Source organism: Pinus tabuliformis, chromosome 3_1 (assembly GCF_031772625.1).
Source record: "Pinus tabuliformis cultivar Carrire ecotype Pingquan chromosome 3_1, CPIR1, whole genome shotgun sequence".
Classification (NCBI taxonomy): domain Eukaryota; kingdom Viridiplantae; phylum Streptophyta; class Pinopsida; order Pinales; family Pinaceae; genus Pinus; species Pinus tabuliformis.
The window spans coordinates 689363586-689375958 of NC_142301.1; positions in this window are offsets into that span (position 1 = coordinate 689363586).

The window sequence follows — 12373 nt, forward strand, 5'->3', positions numbered from 1 at the left end:
ACATGTGCCAATGCAGTCCTCTGGAGGATTAGGACCCTGTATAGGGAGACCAAACCAAAATGGAAACCATCTGCAAGCATGCATAAGATCTAATGCATCCCCTAGCCTTCTAGTACAACAAGTCATTAGAGAAATCAATTAAATGAGCTTACCTAATTATGGACCATAGGTGGGGACTTCATAATGGCCTTCCATTCCATAATGGGTTTTAGGGATGTGCCCATGTCTCCTAAACTGCAAATGGGGTTAACCAAGTGCCCTATTAGGTGGTTTCTAATTCTAAATGGGATAATATAGTCAAGGTACAACCTTCAAAGGTGGTGGCATCTGGCAGATAGGTGAATGAAGTAGGGAATGAGAAGTGGCAACATTGGGTCACATGCTAGGGTACAAGGGTAGTTGATAAGAGGGAAGCCCACACTTGGGTTTATAATCTATAGGAGGGAGAAATTGTCGTACATGAGGTGCCCCGACCTTGATTTCTTTTTACCCTTCTTTTATGCCTTTTTCCTTTTTTATGATTTTCTTTGGTTGACTTCTTGGAACTCAAGGGGTTAGAGCATGATGTGCAAGATATAACAATGGAATCCCCCTTTTTAAGGTAGGGCGGTTCATCGCCCACTAGGGGTTGGGACAATCAGGGGTTCCTATATGATGAAGAAGGCTCATAGAACCTGCAGGAACCAGGGTGATGGCCATGATGATGGGGTAGACCTCATGTATTGGCTTTTGCCCACATGCTAAATGTTTTTGTACCAGACATCTTTCGCATTTTGTGGTAATTTTCCCATTAAATGTGGCCATATATTCTTTTAACTTTCTTTTCAGCTGCATCAACCTCAAGGCTTCATTCTAGTCCATGACCCTAGGTGCGGGCAAGGGGAAGGGGCAAGCTAACCCTATTTGGACCCAATGGAGGGATGTGGACCCAGGTGGGAAAAATGATGAATGGGGAAATAATGGATGGAAATAGGGTAATATAAGTGGATAAGGGAGAGGACACACAACCAAAATCAAGGTTTCCCGTGAAATACCATCCGTAGAACCAAAAGGTCAATAAAAGAGATCCCATGGGACTAGAATCCAAGGTTAATTCCTAAAAAGAGTCTAGGCGAAAGAAGCACAGATCTAACCCATTATTTATGTTGAATCCCCCCATTAATCCATGCCCATAAGTGTCTTTGATAAGCAAACTACAATACTCATTTTCAAAATGACAAGGCACACCTTTAGATTCGGGAGGCCCACCTTCAAACATACAATCATGGCAGATGGGTGAGGGACCACATGGCTGGCGCAGGTGGTGAAGAAATGGCACAATGAGCTAGTTGATGGCTAGGAGGGGGTGTTAGGTGCCAACTATGGACCATCTTGGAGAAAAAAAATTCTCCTAAGGATATTACCCATAAAATGGTGGGTAGCAGTTCTGGAAAGGCATAAAACAATACCCAATAGAACCTTTTAGTCATGTTTGACTAAAGTATTCCTTTTTCGTAAATAGTCCATCCCAGTCTGGAAAAGGGTTAAAATTATACTGGACATACATCTTTTTATTTAATTTAACGAGTTCAAAAAGAGAAGTGCTCAAAAGAGTTGAGAAGAGTTGAAAGAGGACTCAAGGGGATTCATTTTTCATATAATATGCATTAAATCCTTCAATTACCTTTTAACTTGCTCAAAACACCACAAAAGGACTAAAAGTACATGAAACATGGTAAAAATTAGGACAAAATATTAAAAATATTAAAACAATGACTAATTTGACAATAAAAAGTGAAAATATAATTTTATGTCTTACCATTTTCATTTTTACCAAGTTGAGTGAGCTTTGAGTGGGTTTTTACCTTCAAACTTCGGCAGTTGATTGCAGCCAATCTGGTGTACCTTTTCCAATACCATTAGTTCCAGGTAAGAGATTTATCTATTCTCTTCATTTCTACAGTTTCCATTTTGTGTTCCATGCATTTGTTTGGAAACATTTTGAGTTTTTAGGTTTAAAAAGTCACCCTCGACCCATTGCACCCCTCCTATATCAGGAGGGGTGATGGGTTAACAAAATTAACATGGCTAAAAGCGACCCAATGCACTCACCAATGGGGCTAAGTGTGATGGGTCGCTCTGTCCAAGAAGAGACAATGCGATGGGTGCAAAAAAATTTGGAGATTTTAATTTTAAGCAATTTCTCCCCAAAAATTTCCAACTTGCTAATTCTATATGGTTCTCCATGTTGTTTTGCATACATTTACCGAAGTGAAATGGATTTAACCTTGAGAGAAAGAGAGCATGAAGCTCAAGACATGGTTGCCTCCAATGAACCATAAACGGTTCAAGCCTTGAGAAATTGTGGGTTTCTCAATTTTTTTATGATTCTAGGCATGAGGGCCCAACTAGAGTTACTGAAGTATTTGGTAAGATGTTGGGATACACAGGGACAATTCTTCTAGATTCGAGTACACATAGTCATGATATATGTTGAGGACATCTACTTCCCTACAGGGTTGTTACAAAGAGGAGCTCCCATTTCATTATCTAGATTCAGGAGAGGTGGAGAGACATTGAAATATTACATTATTTCTCACTGTCGCCCTCACTCTGAAGTGACCAAGGATGGAAAACTTGAGATAAAGGATGTTGTATGACTTCCTCTTAGGACAATCCTTTTTACTATTACTCGTCTAGCTCGTAGTGCTACTTTACAGTTAGCTACCAAGGCCCAGATGCAGTTTGCCTTGGAGTGCTTGGAGCCTACAGTTTTCAACTAGTGTGAAGGGTTTCTAGTCAATCTGAAGGAAAAACTAAATAGAGAAAAGATCGGACGATTGAAGAACTTCGGATAGAGCTCCTTCGTGGTATCATTTTCTTTACAAAGATTGTCATTGCAATGATCTAAGTGGATAGCCCGCGAACTTCCTGAACCGAGAGAGCCTCATATGAGGCAATGGGTAGATCTAATGGCCATACATGTAGGAGCACCCATGTTGACATTCAATCCTATATTTTTTTATTGGCTGTAGGAGTAGTTGATTATGATTGAGTATTACCCATGTGTCAGAGCATACTTTCATGGAGATCCAGAGCTCGTTTTACCTGAAGATGAGCAATGGAATGATGCAAGTAAAAGAAAGTCATTTTGAATCTTTTTGGTATTCTAGATTTTATAATTTTTATTTTTATTTTTTATTATTTTATTATTTTTATTTTATTATTTTATTTTATTTTATTTTTTATTTTTATTTTATTTTATTTTTTTATTTTTATTTTTATTTATTTTATTTTTTATTTTATTTTTATGTATCAGAGACTAACTATTGGTTTTCACATGTAGATATTGGACTTGTGTGACCTGTAGGCATGTAACCTATTCATCGATGAGCACAACCACATCTTGTATAGGTTGAAGCTCTTGGGGTAGAGGAGGATTGTTGATCCTGACATTGTGGAGATATTCACTGAGTTCGAGAACGATATTGAGGGTTTGACCCATAGTATACCAGACACAGGGATTAACGAGGCCCCATCCATTTACAGTAATACACTATAGGAGTGCCAGAGCATATCATTCATTTTCTCTGCAAAGTTTCTCGGGCAATTATATGTTATCGAGAGCATCATATGGATTAATCACCTAGGATTATTTTCATCCATATTTTGTTTACATGTATTTTGATATTATAGGTTGTGTGGCCATATGTGTCTCGGACACAATTTTTGTAAAACCAAACATTATAAACAATTTTCTATATATGGATGTCTTCTACTTTATGCTACTCTCTTACACAATGTATGATGATGGTTTGTGTGTTTACATATGTTGCAAATGTATGTCTAATACATAATTGGATAATGCATCTGTTAATGTATTAAGACTATTAGGAACATGTTAATGCCAGATGTAACCAAAATGTCATTCTAAGAGGCAAATCCTTAAAAAAAATCATAACAAAGTTGGAATTATTATTGAATAAACGTTGTTCAAATGTTGTACCACAAGTTGTGAATCGATCCTGACAACTAAATGATGAATTCCACGTGAAATAGCATCAGATAACAATTCAATCACTGCACTATACTCAACAACATTATTAGTTGAGTGATCGATACAAATTACTTGCAAACTCACTAACTCGTCATCGGGAGCATAGATTTCCCATGCCGTGGAAGAAAGTTTCCGAGTACTACGACTAGCGCCATCAACATAACCAACATATACTTGAGGGAATGTCGACATCTGAAAATCAAATGAAATTCAATATGACCAGAGGTGATAGAAAACTCTAGAAAACCATACTGTAAACACACTAGAAAACCTATACAATATGTACACAGTGGCTATGCAGAAGAAATATAATCATAATGTTTTTTTAGGTACAACCCATTTCGTGGTTGGGCCAAGGGAATTCCATAAAATTCAACCAGTTCATAGGCCCCTTTCGTTAGTACATGTTTGAATATATATTGACCTAACCATAATGGTTTGAACTTCCTAGCTCTTAATTTGTCATCTTCCTGGTCATATAAAAGGCTAGGTCACCTTTCAAGAAGGCACGAGGTTTAACATTATGGTCAAATTGTTCTTTGACACATTTTTTGTAAGCCTTGTTGGCCATTGCGACGTTGCGCTGAGTCTCATATAGGTGAGATAGGTGCAAAAAATTTCTTCTTTTGCGAAAGTAGCAAGAAGAAGCTTAATGGCTATTTTAAAGTATGTAATCTCACATTCGATTAGGGGAACTGCTTCTAGACCATACACCAACTGAAAGGGTATGAATCCATTCATTGTTCAGATAGATGTTCGGTATGCCCATAAAGCAGAAAAAATAATTGTGGGCTGATTCGTCTTATGAATCCATACCATGCGTTGGAGCATCATTTAAAAAACCTTATTAATGGATTCTACTTTCCTGTTAGCTTGTGGGTAATAGAGAGTTGATTTATCGTGCTGAAGTCCCAACTTGGCAGTAGGTTCAAACATCATGTAATTTTGAAATTATTTACCATGTTCTGTAACGATGGCTTGGGGAACGCCAAATTTGGAAACAATATGGTTGAAAAGGAACAATGAAACAATTTTGTCATTGTCGTCAAATGTAGCCATCGCTTCAACCCATTTAGTAAAGTAGTCTACAAAAATGATAATGTAGCCATGCCCCCTGGTTGAATGAGGGTTACAGATCATGAAATCAATTCCCCATTTGGAAAAAGGTCCAATAAAAATAACTGGATGCATAGGAGCAAGTGGAGCACGGGTTTTCCTATTAAAAATCTGACAAGTGTGGCATTTTTTTGCTATCAAAATACAATCTCGAAACATGGTCATCCAGAAATAACCAGCACGTAAAATATTTTGGGTGTTCGCATAGCCAGACGTGTTTGTCTCATCCTCCAACATGACATTCGTTCAAGGCTTTCTCAGCTTCCACATGAGTAAGACAACATCGAAATATCGAATCAACACCACGGTGGTAAAGAGTGTCACCAATTATTATGTATTGGTGAGCCTAGTATCAAATTCGAGACTCATCAGAATGAGTAGTATCAAGCCAGAAAGTTTGGGTTTGGAGATAAATGATGATATCTCCATACCAGGGATCAGAAGAATCAATCAGAAACAATGTTTCATCTGGAATAGAATCATCAACTATCGACTTTGACTCAGAGGAGGGAAGGTCACAAATCAGTTCAACAAAGACTAAAGATTTCTTCGATTTGGATTTGATGAGTTCTAAATTAAATTCTTGGAGGATAGCTATCCACTTTGAGTACTTTCCCCTAGTAATTGACATGAAAAAATGTAAGTCAGAGGGTTGCAATAAGAAACTACAATAGTCTTCTGAAGTAGAATATAGTGGTGAAATATCTAGACAACTTGCACAACTGCCAAAGCTAACTTTTCGACGTGCGAATATATGGGGTGTTGGTCTCCCATGCCATATTCTTGCACCAAAACCATCGCGATTGTGGTAACTGTCACAACTAAATAGAGGAAATAGTCTCATTCATAGTTAGGGAGATATAACAAATATGCTTGAGCTAACCCATATTTCAAAGCATCACAATTTTTTTGAGTAGTGTGATCCCAATGGAAGGGAACCATTTTTTTCAATAAGCGATTAAATCCTTTTGTAAGTTTTGCATAGTCAGGAATGAATCTTCATAGAAAGTTAGCTCCCTTGAAGGCATTGTAACTAAATGAGTGAAGAGGGAGTGAGAAAATCAATGATTTCCTGGAGTTTCATAGATGTGGATCTCATTCTTAGACATTATGAATCCTATAAGTCGACAATGTAGGAAGATTGCTCCAGTATGCATTGGATAATATTTGCAGTGTTTAGAATGGGAAAGAAAGACATCCATATAGGGTTTCAGTATAAGATTAATATCATGGAAAGCATAGTTCATTTATCTTTGAAAGGTGGCGTCAACGTTATTATACCAAAAGTAAGTTTGTGGTAGGAAAATGTACCCCATGGAAAAATTAAGGTAGTCTTATGCTAGCCAGATGGTAAGATGTTGATGTGATTGTAACTAGAAAAGCCATCCATAAATGAAAACATTTGTTTCTGGCACAATCGTCAATGATTTGGTCGATAAAAAGGGTCAGGTAGTTTTCCTTGGGACAAGCTCGATTGATATCCCTATAATCAACACATACTCTGATCGTACCCTGTTTCTGCATAACAAGAAAAATATTCAAAATCCAATCGGATAAAGGAACATGATAGATAAAACCAACACATTAAAGTTTTTAAAATTATTCTTTTATGACAACAACTTTCTTCAGGTGAACCAGACGTAAACATTGTTGAAGAGGTTTAGCATCCAGATAAGTTTTAATCTCATCCACAACAATGTTTGGATCTATGCCCGTCATATCTTCATATGTCCAAGTAAATATGTCACAAAATTCTTGAAAAAGGTCCTTATAAATCTTAATCTCATCGGGATAACACGATGCACCAATTCAGACATTTTCAACAACTTCAAGTGTGATAGAAATATCAAGGGGTATGGTATCTTCAATATTTGCCAAATTCTTCTTAGAATTTACCTCATGAATAGAGATAAAACTCTGAAGTGACTCAATGACATTGGGTGAATAAAAATATTCAATATTGTTCTCAAGGATTTCAGGCAAAGAGGATCGATGATGATTATTGTCCCATGGGGTTTCATTTGTCATCACGATCACCATGATGCTTTCTTCAGTGGAAAATATGTCGTTGAAAGGGTCAGAATGTGAACTTGAATCTTAGGAATGATCAACCCATTTTATTAAGGCATCAATATACTAATTTTCTGAACAAGCCAAGTAGATGGCTTTATACTCTAACTCAACGAGACTTAGCAGCATATGGTCACCAAATGAGTCAATGTTAGAGCCTTCAGGTACTATCCAGGGATTAGATGGAATCATAAAAGACAAAATCATATTTATTGAGGCACCTGGATTGGGAATTTCAAGACACGAGAGCGTAAAATTTCCCATTAAGGATGAATATTTATGCAATGTTATCCAAACATGTTGATAAGGTTGTAGGGATTCAAGTACAAGTGGAATACTCCCAGTGATTTTGGAATCAGTGGAACAGAGCAAGTCTCTCCCATAACACTGCTAGCTAGCGACTGGAACTTTCAGTCACTCCCATAATGCATCATCCAAGCAACTAGGGCATAGGATGACCAAAATCATCTTTCCTTAGCTCAGACAGAGGATGACCAAAATCATCTTTCCTTAGCTCTTAGTTTTCCCAAACTTCTTCCATAGATTGCTCGTCATCAATAATTCCTCAGGAAGCCACTGTAACCTCTACAACACTTCAACAAACCATTGCCACATCACCAACATCATCACAAGTCAAACTAGGTTGACTTGAATGCCAACCAACAACTGCATTAACACCTGAGCCATTGAACTACTCAATGATAGGCCCTACACATGAGAATATAGGTTCAAAACCATCCATACACACACCAAGTACCATAATCATAACTTGACAATCTCCAATAACCGTCAACTAGGTGTAGCAACTCCATAACCTGTCAAGCCATCTACACACAACCCAAATAATTGCACTAACAACTACAACCACTGAGCTAAGGTCCACAACCAATGCATAAGCCATGTACCATCTCACTGGAATCTGCATCCATTCATCAAGCCTAGATCTATACCAATCCACCATGTGTATAAACATGACTGTGCATCACATGCTATGAGGTTGACATCAATTCCAACCAACAACTGAGCCATAATGCCAACAAATTTCCTATAAAATTTCATTTTTTGACATGTGGATAAAGATTAATCGGTGGTGGAAGGTATCTTGGGTATGGTGGAATGGGTTGAGAAACTGGTATTTACATTCTAGGATAAGGAGGATTTTGATAACTAGGGTAACCATAACCAAGTTGTCCAGTTCCATGAAAACCTTGGTAAGGTTGGAATGACCGAGTTTGGATTTGTTGACCTTGATAAGGCATTTGTGGAATGGTTGATTGACCAACAAGAATTAGCGTAATACCTTGGACTGGTTGCTCAGATGGATTTTGCATCATCCTAATATTGAGTTGACTAGTTGGTACCTATGTCATGCCATGCACAGGTTGGTTTACTTATATCTGAGGTATAGAATGACTAAGAGGTGGAGTTTGTAACGCACCCTAAAGAGGCTGGGTAGATGGGATTTGAGAAGTCCTAGATACTATTGGAGTAGTTTATATTTGAGATACAACCTGAACAGGTTGAATTAGTTGAGGTGTAACTTGGACAAGTTGAGGTATGGATTGAACAGGCTAGGAAGTAGCAACCTGGGGTGTAGTTGGAACAGGTTGAGAAGTTGGTATTTGAGTTAATACCATACTAAGTTGAATGGTAAATGTACGATGCCAAGGATTAACATCCATTCCTGGAAATGGAGGACTCAAGGGAAGAGGACTCGAATAGGATAGGGCACCAACTTGTATCATTTCATCAACAGATGGGAAAATTCCAGCAACAAGTTTTCCCCAGCTAGAGGATAAGGAGTGTATGGAGGTAACTTCCCCCCAGCAAGAGGGTATCTAGGATAAGACAGATAAGATTGTTGTGGATGTCCTAATCCACTTAGAAATGCACCATAATGCTACTCTAAAGGAGTTTGGAGTGAAATAGTTTGGGTAGGTTGTGAGGCGCTCATCAAAGAGAAACCTGATGGTATCCCAGATGAAGATAATAAAGGATAATTCCATGAACTAGTTGACGCACCAGAAAAGGTTCTAGATAATGACTAGTAGCTAGGTGACACTAATGTACCACCATACAAATGAGTTTCTGGTGAAGTTATAAACATAGAATTTTTTGCAACTTCGAATGATTCACTCATGATAGCAGACACATGTTAAGATATCATTACTGACTCAATCATGGTTAAAATTTTCAAAGGATTTTGTCGAGGGAGGTTTAAAGGTGAATTGAAATGAGGAGTGTGATGCGAAGGAGATTGCGTTTGAGTGTTAGAGGTGAAAATGGGAAAAATTCGGTACAGAGGAGGAAAATCCTATCGTAATGGTGTGCAAATAGCAGTTTGAGGGCTAGGAGGATCCTCTTTGGTAATTTCCTCTATGCTCAAAATACCAAGTGGGAGTTGTTCTCCATCAGGATTGAAATATACAGGTTGTGGTTGAGACAAAGGCAAAGGAAGAGAAGAAGAAGTCCCTAAAGTGGTTGGTTCAATTATCTGAGGTTCCTCAAGTTGTATAACCTATGGTTGTAAAGTACCTGAATCTGGAAATTTGAGTTCAATGACCTTTAGTTCTAATGTTTCAAGGGCTTCAGTTTCGACTGCATTAGACTTACTAGTTGGTAAGGATGTAATTTCAATCTCATTACTTATGGGAAGTGATGATTCTGGTTGATTAACTTCAGATGTGGTTCAAGAAAGGGTAGCTTCCGAAGTAATAGGTTCAGTAATTTTTGTTTTCTTATTATTACGACAAGCAGGTGTTTTCTCTAGAGGTAAAAGAGGAAATATTTGCATTCTACATGAATGACAGGGTTGTTCAAGGTGTTCTTCCACAATGGATTAATTAATTTGATAAATTAAAAACACAAATGAAACAAAAGGGGTAACTAGGAAAAAGGGTTTACCAAGTCAATGTGAACTACAATATATTGTTTCCAGTATGTATAGGCAATCTCCCCAAATGTTGTGTTCAATGTATCATAGTAAATAAGGCATCTGACTGAGTTACCATTGGCATGATAACAACCTAAATGGGACTTACAAAATATACTTGGAGGTATGTGGAAGTGCAATCCATGGTAGTGTTGTCTAATGCATCATGTGTGCTAGGAAGTAATCTGATATACTTTTCATATAGGGAGCGCCATTGAGATATACCCCAAGATATGTAAATAACAATCTGATATAATTACGTACATGGAATACCGACTACCCCCAGAATGTAATGCATAAAAGTAACAACATCTCCTAAATTTAAGGACGTTGGAACATGTCTTCTAGCCTAGACCTCTATGTTTTTCATTAATGTTCCAAATGATCCTTAGGATAATTGAATAAATTTTAAAGTTGATCTTCGATTATGTTTTGATTTCAAGGCTCACGATATGAATTCACCTGAACTTCCTATGATGCAACTAGCATGATGAAAGGAACTCTTTTGTTTCGATGAAGATCTATCTACGAGAAGGAAGAAACAAATAATGATGCAACAATCAAAGATGCAAAAAACAAGAGCTTCCTAAGAATATATTTCAATGTGTTATTCAAGTGAAATTCAAAAAGCCATATTTGCAATGCAGGAATGGGGATTTTTCTTTTCTTTTCTTTTTGATTTTCAAATGAAATGAAAATGAAAATGAATCTAGATCATTGACTAAAATAACCCACACAGACTACAATTGTATTATGAAAATTGTTTTAATTTAATCAACAATCAAGGGAAGTGTTCACAAACCCTAATTGACAAGAAGAAATAAAATTAAACAAATTCTCATCAAAAGGAAAACAAACTCAAATATAAACACATCGATGGCTTTATAGAGACAATGACTAGTTTAGAGACTTAGGAAAATTCAGTGGATCAAATTAGAATTCATAGAAAGGCATACAAATGCAATTATGCATCCTACAGGAACCATCACATTCTAGATAGGAGAACTAGCGTGATGCATCACACAGACAGAGACTGGTGCGTCGGGTCGCTCTGTCTCAAACCAGAGAGTGCATTAGGGATAATTCTTTTCAAAAAGAAAAATAAAAACCCTTTCAAGCTCAGAATTATGTTTTCCTAAAACTAATTAGTCTGTGAACAAGTCAATTTAAATTAGATTGTAAGGTATAAAATGAATAGGCAAAGGAAACCACTATAGGAACATCTCGTTCCCTAATGTAGTCACCAAGTTGTTTAACGAAAAATTCTCTCCTACGGATAGAAGTGAACTCCCTAGATACGATGGCATGATCTAGAAGCAACACATACAAAAGACTTGTGCTTTCCTTAAATAAATTAGAAAATGGAGGAAAATGCCTACCTGGAATCCAATGCAAGTCCTTTTATTCTCTTTACTTGTAAACTTTAGCTCTAGTTCCAATTGCTATAAACGAAACCTGCAAAACAACTATAACAAGCTAGAGAAATACAAGATACAAATAACATAGACTAATATCTATAATCAATGAGCCAAGAAGGCATTGAGATACATATGTATTAAATAAGTACAAGTATAGGAAAACAAAAATTTTGGTATTAATGAAATTTAGGAGAAGATTACAACCCTTTTACAGATCTTGACCATGTAGATGTCTCCCACCAAAATTGTCCTTCCTTAGCCATAAAACAAGCCTTCAATCACAACTCAAGGATGGTAATGGATCCACAAATAAAAAGTAGCAGCATCAGGGCATAACTAAGAGCCTCCAAATGCTAACCTAGATTCTATGGGAGATACTGAATTTATAGGGTAAATAGGGTATTTTAGGATTTACCAATCTAGGACTTAGATCCACATATGAGGGAGTATAAGCTCTAGGGATAAGAGATGAGATCTCTAGAGTAGGAATTCAAGATCACCATCAATAGTAAATAGTTAAAACCACCATAGAAACTTCTAGAAAGAGAAGATTCGAAATTATATTTTATTTTTCCTGAAATTCTAGAACCTTCACACCTGCAATAAAGGCAACATGCATTGGTCAATGCAGTTTATCAGTTATGCAACATGCAATAGTGCAGGTTGCTAGAAGAGAAAATGTGATGGGTCTAAAATCTAGGTTTTGAGCTGATGTGAGCTAACTAACCCAGAAAACTTGAACTTTTTGGAGAGATAATGCTTAAGGATTTGCAAAGGGATGATTACAAGGTGTCAAGGATG